General features: G+C 39.2%; 1 long non-coding RNA gene across 1 annotated transcript in view; it reads left to right on the forward strand.

Annotated features, from left to right (window-relative positions):
* Positions 1-2: 2 nt before the first annotated feature.
* LOC308178870 overlaps positions 3-12,795 on the forward strand; it is a 101,472-nt gene continuing 88,679 nt past the window's right edge. The window contains exons 1-4 of the long non-coding RNA XR_013940009.1: positions 3-570; positions 2,801-2,919; positions 3,388-3,531; positions 7,860-7,973. This is a non-coding gene — a long non-coding RNA (uncharacterized lncRNA). The remainder of the gene's footprint in view (positions 571-2,800; positions 2,920-3,387; positions 3,532-7,859; positions 7,974-12,795) is intronic.

Below are 12,795 nucleotides of genomic sequence, written 5' to 3' on the forward strand. Positions count from 1 at the left end.
GCCGTTCCCCCGGCGCCCGCCGCCCGCAGCGGCTCCTGCCGGCCGGAGGGAGGAACGGAGGCCGGCTGGGGTAGGAGGGAAGTGCCCCGGTTCGGGGCTTTTAGTGGAGCAGGGGGGAGTTTTGGGGGGGTTTTGGGTCAGTGGTGGACGCGCAGAGCCGGAGGAGCAGGCAAGGCACGCAGCTCTTCCTCTGAGGGGCGAACACCCTGAGGGGTTTTGCTTTAGGGCGCGAAGTAACCCTAACGCAGTGGTATCGCTTTTACTTCACATTTACTTCAGTGAAGCTCAGGAGAAGCCAGAGGTGCAGTGAGAGGCTCCAAACTTTACCAGCCCAGGGAGCTGCTGCTGGGGATAGCCCAAGGGGGAAGGGGGAGCGCGGAGGTGTGAGAGGGGCCTGGGTCTTGGCCCTGCTGCCAGCAAGACCTCGGCCACCCCAGCGATCACCATCCTCGGGAGCAAAGCTGCTACCAAAATGGGAGATTTCTCTTGGGAAAGGTGCTTCAGTCCACCAAAATGCCCGTCATTGTTACAGCAGTGTCGTTTTGTGTGAGCCTGTCAGACGCAGAACAGGTAACTATGCCTTAGGAGCTGAAAAAACACAGAACCTGCTTTGTCTGTCGTTTAAGGCATTAAAAATGTTTAACTTGGGAAGAAAAAGAATGTCTCATTCTCTCCATAGTACGTTTTTTGGTTGTTTGATTGATTTTTGGACCTGTTAGGCATTATTGGGGATACAGGCATGGTTGCTCAGGTGATCAGGTGTGCAATTGCTCACTCCTCACTTGAAATTGTAATCCTTTTGGTGACATTAAAATGATTTCAGTGGCAAATGACAATGACATCAAACGTAAAGAACAACTGTTTTGTTCTAAGTGAATAATAAAACCATGGGGGCAGAAACTCGCAGGCAAAAAGACATTATCTTCATGCAAATTGTCCAAATAATAAAAAGTGGGAAGGCAAAAATGCAATTTTCTGAAATTGAAATCTTTCTGTACAGTTGATAATTAACTAACGCATGTCATTCTTTGGGGCCTGATGTGTTGCTCATACCTCAAACAGATTAACATTAAGCAAACACTTGAAATGAGTTAAACCCAAAGCATCGCGTGTGCTGCCTTGGAAAGTTTGGTGGTAAGGATAATGGATATGAATGTCTGAATACAAATTCTGGTTTCTGCCTGGGTTCAGGCTTCTCTCTCAAAATGGAGAAGAATCTCTCACTCCAGTCTGGTTTAAATATTGTTGAAATTCTCCAAGAATGACTGTTTCTGTGAGAGCTCAGTTAAGAGTGACAGAGATCTTGCAGGAATGGCTTTTCACATCAAGAGTACAGGATTCTCCAGAAATATTTTTTCTGCCTGCCATTAGCTTTGTACCTATGTCCAGGTTGTGATAAATCTGCCTTTACACAGCTTAGGCTTCACAGTAGTTTCCTCATTTTGAGCAAAAATTACGTATCGACTAGAATTTGCTGATCTTGAATACAAATCCGCATACTTTTTCCATTAAATCCAGCCTTAAATCCAATAAGGCTCTCAGACCTGTTTAAGCTTCCTATGTTTATTTGGTCTATGCTGCTACCTAGTCTTAATCTGCTATCAAAAGAGATGGTTATGATTTCCTGTGATGACTGCACAGCAGGAGTAAATGAGTTCCTGAACAACTAAATTCCTGTTTTCATACAGGTTTCTAGGCTTAGAAAAATGAAGGAAGAAAGAAAAGCAAATAAATTACAGAGTAGAAAAATTGTTTCCCCATAGAATAGTTTTCAGAGTTTTGCAGGAAGATTTTTTTTAATTTTATTTATAAGTCTGTGTGAAACACAGAGCTTCAGCACTCTCATCTGTCACATCATGCTTCTACTTAAAGACTATCATCAAGAGGGAATAACTGTGTCGACTCAGATAGCAATTTTTATGTCATTAAGTTCTGATGATTAAAAAAAGTAGCGTGTGAAACCGAATGTGAAAAACATATGGCTACCTCTGAAAGTACAATAGCATATGAAAATAATCTAATTCAGCAGAATAATGTTAATTCAACAGGAAGAGTATATGCATAAATTGGTTGGTATTTTCTTTCAATCACAAATAATTACATTTGCCTGCATCTAAATTTCCTTTTTTCTTACAATGCCTCTAGGAAACATATGGAAGCATATAATTATGCCACAAACAGCCACTACATGGATTAGGACCAAAGTTAAATTTTTCTCTTTTTATATTTTAGATGATTCTTTTCCTCTAATTGAACAGATTTTTCAGATTCTAACAATTTTACCCTCCTCTTATTCAGGTTTAAATCTTACTTTTCTTTTTAATTAGGTATCAGCAATATGAGACATGCACAATTTAGTTTTTCTCCTTTTCTTCCCATGGTTTTGGCTGTTCTCAGCCTTAGAAATATGGCTGAGTATTATGTCAACTAAAGGCACTCAGCCCTTTGCTGGATCACGTTGTGTCCCCCCAGAGAGACGATCTGCTGTTTCTTAAGACATTGAAGCCTGAACAAGTGAGAAATACGCCTAGCTTTTGACAGTCTTTCTAGAAGCATCAGATTTCTGGGATAAGCAATATGGTTACAACTATTTCTGTCATTAATTTGGAACACCATGTGTTAGAGCCTGTAACAAAATAAAAACTTCATTCAGAATACTTGGTAATTTTTGGTATGTCACATGAACATTTATAAAATGAATATCATCTGCATAGTTTTGCATTAAAACCAGTTACTTAACCTTTGCTAGCTGTTTTTACTACATCTTTAGTATAGAATCTAAGGAGTTTTTCTCACATAGGTGAATGAAACCTCCTGAGACCTTTAAAGAGCATTACCAGCTTTATTCTACAGAAACCGAGGAGCAGAAATGTTGCATTTTGCTCCAGACCATGGACAGGACTCACTGCTAAAGCTGAGGTACGTGCTTAGAAGTCACTGTTGTCTAATGCTGAGTGTGTCACTAGCCATAGCTGTTTTTAATTGTTGACAGAGTGGGAAGGTATCTACAGTATTATGCCATTTGCATTGCACACATGGTTTTTACATGCAGAAATACATGCTTTTGGGGTCCAGTCCTGCACCAAATCGGTCTGAGGTCAGTAAACCCTCCTACAAGATAAGTAATCTCGGTGCCTTGACATATTTCAGTATCTCCAAATATCATATCCTTTCTGACTGATGAGGACCTCTGGAAAAGAATTCTGATCTGATTTATAAGCTTTATCTGTACCTTCAAAATCTGTCATTTCAGTTTGAAATCTGTGGCAAATTTTGCTTTAACAGAGCTGGACAGGGAGTTGGAACTTGATCCTTTTACACATCTTTTAATAAATCAGTGATGGTAGTTTGAAATAGGTCTGTTTTTCTCCCATGAAATCTGTCAAGGAGGAAGAACCAAAAAAGATGAGAAGTCTCTGCATTGATAGAGTCCTATCACACAGCCCTGTGGAGCAGCGCTGCTTCTTCCAGTCAAGAGGCAAGGAGACACTCCCCAGCTTTCTTCCAGCTATCCAAGTTCCTAGCAAAAAGGTGTGTTTGATTGTTTCAGACAGGAATCTGGAACAGGGAGTACACTCTCAGACCGGGCCTGCCTGGCTTCTTACAGGGGCAAAAATATAGCATTTGATTCAAAATAAGATGGGGGGGGAAGCATTAAAAAAGAGGGAAGCAGGAGGATACATTCTGTTTGCTGAGACATATGTTCTTCAGCTGAACTTTTCCCTTGTGATCTGATGTGCTCATTCTCCCAGCAGAGTGAGGCTACATATTAGATGGGCATCAGATGGCAAGCCTTAGAAAAATAAATTGAAAACAGTGCAAATAATTGTTTCTAAGCATGCACAAAGGCATTCATTAGTGCTGCTGTTACGCTTCAAAACATCACAGAGCAGAGTGGGGAATGGGGAAGGAAAAGTCATCTTACTGATTTTTAAGTTTAATAAATACATCATGTCCCAGGCTTACAAAGGAACATAAAAAAGAACAAATGAATTTAGTGAGCCAATTCCAGGTGAGAATAAGAATCCGTTCATGAATGCCTGGCTGCCCCAAGCCAACATGAGAAGACTTCACTGCATGCCTTATTGAAGGTGATTTTTACTGGTAGTGCCTAAATTGTCTGCTCAACTAAACTCACACTGACCCATCTGGTCCGTATAAATTTACAAGAGATTTGCTTTCTTGACAGTTGCATTGTTGTGATCGGGATTGTTCAGATCATCGTTTTCTTCTGTGAGGCTTTATTTCTTACTCGTCTTTCAAAACAAAATTGCTACTTTTAAAATAAAAAAACGAGTTTGCATAAACATAAGGAAATTCTTCAGAAGGGCAGCAGACAAGCACTGAACCTGACTGGCTCGCAATGAAATGACAACAGCACTTCCTTCTCAGCCTTACACTGTGGCGGAGGGTGGCAGCAGATTTTCACAAAGTACATGTACTCCTTTAAGCACATACAAACCTTGATGGAAATATTCAAGTCAGGGATTTAGAGGATTATGCTAGGGCCCTTTTTTGCATTTCAACTTTGAATACTTGAGGTTATTCACACATACCCTGCAGCAGCATCTGTTAGGTTACAATGTCTGGGTGATGTTTAAGATTGCTTCCTGGAATGGATCATATGTATTGGCAAACAATAACATATTAGGAACAAACTGCAGCTGTAGCAGGCCAGGCAATCGTTACAGAAATCTGTGGAAACTGTGGGTTAGTTTGAAATTTGGTTTGCAATGGTAATGTCAGTAGCACCATTCAGGACAAGTCAGTTTGTCAAAGAAAGTCTGAATGTGTCTGATGTGTAGAAATATGTCTCTAGATCCAGCGTGTCAGAAACAAGAGAGTCCACAAACTGCTGGTAGCAGTATCTTTGTTCCCCATTAGTCATGGAAAACAAGCCTCTCCTCTCTCCTGTTTTGTTTTACAAACATTTCTGTGTCAATTCCAAAATTTCAAGCCTGTGTTAGATTTACACAACCAAACCAGAGCTGTATAAATCTTGGTTTATCCTCATGCGCAAAGAATACAGCTGCTCACAGAAGGGAATGCTTGCTGAATCAACATTTCCAGTGATGGAGCTTACCTGTTGAACCAGATTCATCACTGGGCATGGAGTGAAGTCCATCATATGCAGAAGGAATTGGATTCCTTCTGTTGGTAGGAGATGCTCTTAACATAGGTCAGAACATGCTTTCAAGCAGACAGACGCTACTGTTCTGGATCAGAAGCTTCACTTGGAATTGCCTAAAGTCTGAGTTTAGGCATTCACCATTTTCAATTATCCACCTGTCTTTTATGAATCCTAAAACAGACCAGCTGCAAAGGATACACTTAAGTGTTAGTCAAGGGGGAAAAAAAGTCCATTGATACCAACAAAGGTGGAGTTTCTTATGGACTGTATTCTGGTACCTGCTTATTTTGTAGCTAAGGAGATGTCTATAAGGGGAGACACAAGACAGTTGGTTACTATATTGCAGGCCTGCAACTCCTACTTTTTTGTTGTTGTAATTTACAGCACATATTTCAAAGCCAGTCTTTCCTTCTAAAACAGCACAGAAATGCCAGAGAAACCATAGCAATAGTTTAAAGTACTTGGATTAGATTTGAAGCATGGAAGCGTTTCCATCTTCACAGCCAATGTAATGTCAGTTTACACCATGTGCATGCCTGGGGCATCTCAGGAAGGGAAAAAAAAACTCAAATAAATAAACAGGTTTAAAGAAAAGCTGCAGACAACATTGTCATGATTGATAATTGCTGTATGAAAATATTACTTAAATACAAGGAGTTCAGTTTTAGATCCCATCTTTCAAAGCCAAGATAGTCTGTCTTGTTCGATTTGTTCTCCGGTTGTCATTTGTAGAACAAACCTGAAGCTATCACAGGCTCTACGTGCCTGTGATGCCACAGCATCTCCTAAGGCTGGAAGACCTTGGGTGACCAGCTACCCATGACATGGGGGATTTCTCTGTTTTAAGGCAGTCTACCTTGTTTTTCCTGCTGGTGATAGCCGTACCTAGCATTCTTACTAGAGAGTAAAATGCAGGCTTACTTCTATACTTCTATCCTGTTTCTAGCCCTTTCTGCCAGCATGCATAAAAGTTACTAGAGGGACATATTCTGCAGTGCCTTCACTAAAAGAACATTACTTCTTTTTTTTTTTCCTTTCTGTTTCATACCCCTTCTACCACTTTGGCCTGTGTTTACAGAATGAGCGTCTTGCTTGCAATTTTAACCTATAGATTCTTTCTTCTGCACCTCCTCCTAAGCAGAAACTGCTGATTAGCTCACAGTGCTTCCAGAATATTTCTAGTATCTGTAATAACACAGAGGTGGCATTCAAACACAATTTGTTTGTGATCTATACTTGAACAGAGTTCAGAACTTCTTAGTCTGCATTGATTCAAATAAGCCCACTTGGCCTTTTGGAGAAGTTCTTTCTTTTAATACCTTTGCATCCATTGTAAAAATGTGTTTCATTATAGAATAACCTAATTTGCTGGCAACACTGTAAAAGGAAAAGATACCACTACCAATATTAGCATGGTAATAATTCATGCAATTCTTTTTGTTATGGGGTGATACACTTACCAAATTTTTGTTTTTTTGATTCAGCGGGCAAAATCAGAACTTTATTGCAATGCATTGCTGCTTGTATACAAGAACTCAGTGATTTTATAAACTGTACACAGATGATATAAGTTGATGTAAGAGTCAATGATGCCAATAAGCTATTGCTTAAGAAGTTTGACAAATTATGCATGTTACCTTCATGAGAGACTTAACTGCACAAGCCTGTTCACTGGATCGGTAGTTTTCTACTTCACTCCCCAGATTTCGATTACCAGCTTCTGCACTGTTACCTACTACAAGAAGCACTACGTAATTAAACTCTGTCCTTGATCTTGGAAGGATTTGTAGTGGATTGATAAATGCTGACTTGACCAATGTGCTCAACTGCTTTGCTGTGAGGACTGTCCCTCTTCAAATGGATAGTGGTCCTGTTTTACCAATTATTTATTTTGAGGTAGGGGATACCTAGCTATTTAAAACTAGCAGCAATGAGCATTAACTCCAAACTCCAACTCAGATTCATACCAAATTCACTTTTTTGCTGGGTCAGGTCTGTAAGCCTGATGTAATATATATATCATAATTCCCATCTGAACACATACGTTAGGATATTCTGAGGCCAGCTGTGATTTACAGACCTCTTCTTTAGAATAGCCTCAGTTTTTGTCAGGAATGGAAGTAACTGAAAACTTGCACATTTAAATCCATTTTATCTTTCTGCATTTTTGGAATAATCTTCCTTCCTTTGCATAATGGATAGCAGTCTTAACACTTCATGTTCCTTCAACTGCATCAGTTGCTTAGAATAAGGATCTCATTTTCACACGAATTCTATGGCAGAGCAACCTGACGGACCTAAATTCAATGAAAATTACATACAATTGAAAGAGAGCAGATGCCATTGTAAGTGATGGCAGGTTAGCACTATTACTATCATCTACTTTGCATAATCATGTTAGCGACAAAGCCAGTTAGCACATTTGACAGCTTTTCCCAGCAAGCTGCGACAGTAAGCTTTTTGGAAGGAGACAGAGCTTCTTCTCCTATTTAGGATTTCTCAATTGCCTCAGCCATTCATGCTGGTTTTATGCTCCTTGACACAATATCAGAGGTAAAGTATCACATTTAAGCAATTTTCTAAATGGTAGGAAGGCCCCACTTTCTTTCATAGTAGGTAACTTCATTGTTTAGCTATGTGAGAAATTTATAAAGAAAATACCTCTTTGATTTTACAATGTGTGTGTGGGGGGCATACTTTTAAAAGCTCACTAACTGTTTCTTTATAGATCGGAACAATAATGTGAGGCATGGGAGACTGATACTCAGGTGCATACAATGCTTAGGCTGGCTTTGGATCCCACCTACACATCCTGGTGCTCCTGACTCATCCTCCAGTTCAGGTAAGAGTAATCAAATATCTCTTGCTCTTATCCCATTCTTAAAACTGTCTCTAGTGATGATGTGAATTACTCGCACTTTTCGTACATTCCCATTAGAAAAGGACCTCCACTGTCCAAAGGAATTGCTGATACAGAATGTACTGATGTCTGTGAGAGTCTTTCTCCTGGCTTCAGAAGACTTTAGATCAGCCCTTAGGAAGCCATTAGGAATGGAGAATAAAGACGTAGTGTTTGCTACATATTGTCCTCTTAAAGTTGGAGAAGAGAAGTAATTTAAGAATTACCTAGGCAACATCGAGCTTTGTGATTCCCCCAACCACTTTGTATTTAGCTGTAAATCTGAGGCCGTGGAGGTCATTTAGCATACAAGAGATGCTACTGTATGGGCAAAGAATTAGAGAGGACAAACATCTCCTTTTTCCCAATCTTCCTTCTCTGGCTAGTTTTCATATTGGCCAAAGTCCCTCTGTCTGTCTGGGTAGGATAATGACAAAGCCGACCCTTCTTTCACACAAAATCAGTGCATTTGTTAACTACTAATGTCATTCTGTTTGAGGGATGTTTTGTTAAGTCACGTGCCTCGAATCAGGTAGCTGCACACTTTGTATTTTAGAGACTGTATACCTGTGAAGGAAAATTTGATATCTTTCATTTATATTTGCCAAACTTACTATACATTCAGAACTAATTCCAAGTATTTCAGAACACCACTCCTTTTCCAGCACTCTTTGCTGCTAAGATATATCAAAACCTAAAAAAAATATATATTTTTTGTTTGCAGCAACTTCAGAGATGTTAATTAGGCCCCAGATTTACTAGCACTCCTGAGATGGGAATTATTCAATCAATTTCTGACTTTCAAAAGTTTTTAGTTTTTCATTCACCATTAGAAGCAGATGAAACTTCTTTCGGAATCTCTGCACATCTTGCTCCATAATAGAGTACAATGTACTTCAAGAAAATATAAAAAAATAATCCATTTGGTTTTAACAGTAGGGAATTTGGGGCTCAGGTGAACTATAATGGGTCCTATTACCATTGCACAACAGAATTCTGAATTTCTCATGCACTGATGATAAATATTTACAAGAAGAAAAGGATGGCTTTCTTCTCAGTGTTTTAGTTCCCCTCCCTGGAAGGCATTACCTGAAGTCTTTCCTACTTTTGGTGATGTTAAACATAATCACTACAGTTTTTCAACTGAATGACTAAGTCTCCACTAGAAAATATTTACAATTGTGATAAGTTTAGAAGTGGACTTGCATCTGCCAGTGGGTTTTTGATGCTTTTAAAGGAAGAGTTGTGTGACCTTAGAAGAACCACTTGACCTTGGTCAGAGTGCAAAATCATCCAGCTCTGCTGAGTGCCAGAGCCTTCCACCAAATCTGCTTATCAGCTGAATTTCTCAGAAATGTCCTTTTTTTGCCGGCATTTCTTATGCTGTCATTTTTTTTCCTGTATCTGGCTCTGCAGTTGTTCGTTTTACTTCTTAGCCTGAAGGCCAAATGTTGAATAGCCAAAAAGGAGAAAGATGAGGAGAAAAATGAGGGGTGGAAAAAATAATGTCTGTGGCAAATTTAAAATGCTGGGTCATTTACTGCCTTTGTTAAATGATCCCCTTTAAACTGCTCTCATAATTGTTTTTTAGTATGAGAATAATTTTCATCAATGATAGAACACAAACGAGTTAGCCCTGGGACTAACATGACTGCTGTCCTGTTACAGCTGCCTGGCTTTCACCCTCAGAGGTGATTTTGATGTTATTCTCATTTCAGGAGCTGTAGGCTTCTATAGGACAACATTTAATCTGTCACTGCCTTTCTGACAGTGTCCAGCTGTGGTGATCTGCAGTGACTTTCATACATGGGCTCAGCAAGAAAAGTGGCAGTTTCTCCTCATTTTGTGTATAGCAGGTTCTAAAATTGTTATCAGGACTCTTACTGCTACATTCATTTAACTTCTCTCTATTGACAGAGAGTCTAATTATTTCCATCTGAATATTCTCCTTGATAAAGGTGGGCTGAAATGGGCACCTTTCCACCCTGAGAAAATATCTTCACGTAAAAAGTATTTAGCTGCTTGTGCACCCATATGCAGAAATGTCCTTTATCTTCCACATAGGCAGGAATTTTAGGGAGCGCTGATTAATTTGCCCCTACATCTGTAGTCTGTTGTGGAAGAGGAACCCAAGAACAAAATAAGCTGTATTCACCACTTTGATGCGGTAAAAAAAAAGTTTTAAAAAAGTAATTCTTCTTGGGTCAACTTAGCTGAATTGTTAAGAAAAATAATCTTTTTTCGTTTTTCATTTTATCTTTTATTTTCTCCATTCAGTTTGGTATAATCACTTACCCCTATGTCTTGATGGAGTTGTTTCTAAATTGTTCAAATTCAGAATGGTTTCTATTTGCTCTCACTGTGACCAAAGGCAGACACATGCAAAGCTGTGCTCTTCTGATCAGTTTTGTTAGACAGGATTGCTGATCAGGTGGCTTCGTACTTCTCTTCCAGGCCAATTTATAAAACTCATTCTGACAACAGATGTTGGAAACTCTTGATTCTAGCACAAATAATCTTCAGGCTAGTAATAGAAGCTTTGTCGACAAACGTGGTTCCAGAAAAAAAATTAAAAAATCACATATTTATTGGAACAATGAATATACAATACATGCTGCTCCCTTTGCTCTTTCATTACAAACATGGAGTACTTTTAACAGACGATTAAACATGATGATGATATTGTGCATTATGACACTGGACTAAATCTACTAAGTGCAGTCACTGGAGTTACTGTGATTCACACTGGTGCAAACAGAAAAAGGTGCTGTGTCTATATGGCAGCGCAGTTCATGCCACAGAGGTAATTGTTTTACAGAATGCTTTTTTTCTTTTCAGTTTAGAATAAGAATTGCTGTTTACATTGAAAAAAAAAAAAAACCAACAACAAAACCCACTGTTCATTTAAGCTAATGTAATTTTAAAACTTCGTGACCTATTATAACTAGAGGGCAGCTGAGGGAAGAAGCTTTTCATTATGACTATTATTGCATTGCGAGTCTGATTTTTTTCCTCAATTTAGTCTTGAATTGAGTCTTCTGCCGAGAGATACTATATTATACTTGTTTTTCTCAGACAGTTAATGAAAGGTTATAACTAAGGTAACTGGGATCAAGCTTCAGAGAGCAAACTGGTGGTGTTTGATGGAAGCAGACGTCTTTTTGCTGCTTTGCGAGCTCTGTTAGTGTCAAAAACTAGAAACCAGAATATTCCTCGGAATCATCAATTACATTTTTGTGCGTTTGCATCCAGCCTCAGAATGAGAACTCTGTAATCCACATGGCTTGACCCTGTGGTTACATGGATTTCAGAGCTCACACGACTTACAAATTCAGGTCCTTAGGGAATGAGGGCAACCAAAGCTTAATGCAAACTGATTACTTGTCTTTTTATGGTCTGACAACTTCTGCCTTCTTTCAAAATTTATTGTAATTTAGCAAGTAATTATACATAGCTCTGACTTCATAATGTAAAAGCGGTTTTCTTTTAAGAATGGTCAAGAATTTAAGTACAGCCCTGGTGATTATAATGTGTGGTTGGATACTTGCATTGCACCCCTTTAAATTCAGTGCATTTTAAAGTTCTTGGAGCGTTTCTTTCCTTCCCTTTCCATTTCTCTCATGGCTGGGGAATTAGCACGAGTAACAGCGATTGCATGTCTTTGAATTTATCTTTACCTGTTCCCTCTGTTATCACTGTATATGACTGAGCGGAGAAGTAGTATTTTGTAGCCTGAATGTTTTAGTTCTCTACATGTCTTCAGTCTCCATCCAGCGTGGTTTACATACACAAATATGATTGTTCACTGATTTTAAGGGATGAGACTGAAGTGCAAAGGGTAATCGGGGGTTTAAATCCAAATGCCTAGTTTGCTGGAGTTGTACTCAATTTATATTCTTGCTTGGATAGATTTTAGTCATGCAGGTTGAATTTGGACTCAGCTTTCTTCAGTATCAGGAAAGATCTGATGTTAATCCTCATGCTTAAATCTAGCTCCAGGAAGAAATACCAGCACAGAGATAACACTTATATTGCTGAAAAAGTTTGGAGTAAAACTTTCTAAGCCTCAAAAAATATGTTAAAAATAGAGAAACCCTTTCAAAAAGGAGCTTGGATTGAGATTTTAGTCTGTACATATTTTTCTTAAGCTTCTCACAAAGCCAAGGAGCACCTTTGACAGGAAAAAAGCAATATTGTTAGAGTTTCAGAAGTAGCAGCATTAATGGTTCTGTGTTAGTTTAAGATGGCAGGGGTGAATTTGTCCAACAGCTCTGTAATATATGCAGGGTTACATGAGCTGCAAGAGAGGTGCTAGTGTCAACCTTCTTGGCATTGATGAAGAGCAGTAAAAATAATGATTACCTGGTATCCTTCCCTGCTATAATGGAAACAATTTCTCTGATTTTCTGTGATTTTCTTCTTGCCATAAGACCCTAAGCCTCCTACTCCTGATGTACAACTTTTCGTATATAATTAATCCCACACATTCTTAATTGTAGGTCTGTGACTAAGTTTGTCAGAAATTTTGTCCGAATGACTAAGAAAATAATACTGTGTTTCTCTGAGCTGTATGAGGAAGGGCACAGCAAGATGAAGAGAAATGGCAAAGTCGCACTGGAGGTGGGCTCCTGTCTAGTTTCTTGGGAAGGAGAGCAGGCTATTCAGGGAACCACGCAGCATAAATGATTTCCAGCAAATCACTGGACTTCAGGCTTTGCTGGGACTACCCTATTCACCTTTAGTTGGTGTCAGCAGCACAGTAAGG

Source organism: Anser brachyrhynchus, assembly GCF_964034855.1.
Source record: "Anser brachyrhynchus genome assembly, chromosome: 16".
In the NCBI taxonomy this organism is placed as follows: domain Eukaryota; kingdom Metazoa; phylum Chordata; class Aves; order Anseriformes; family Anatidae; genus Anser; species Anser brachyrhynchus.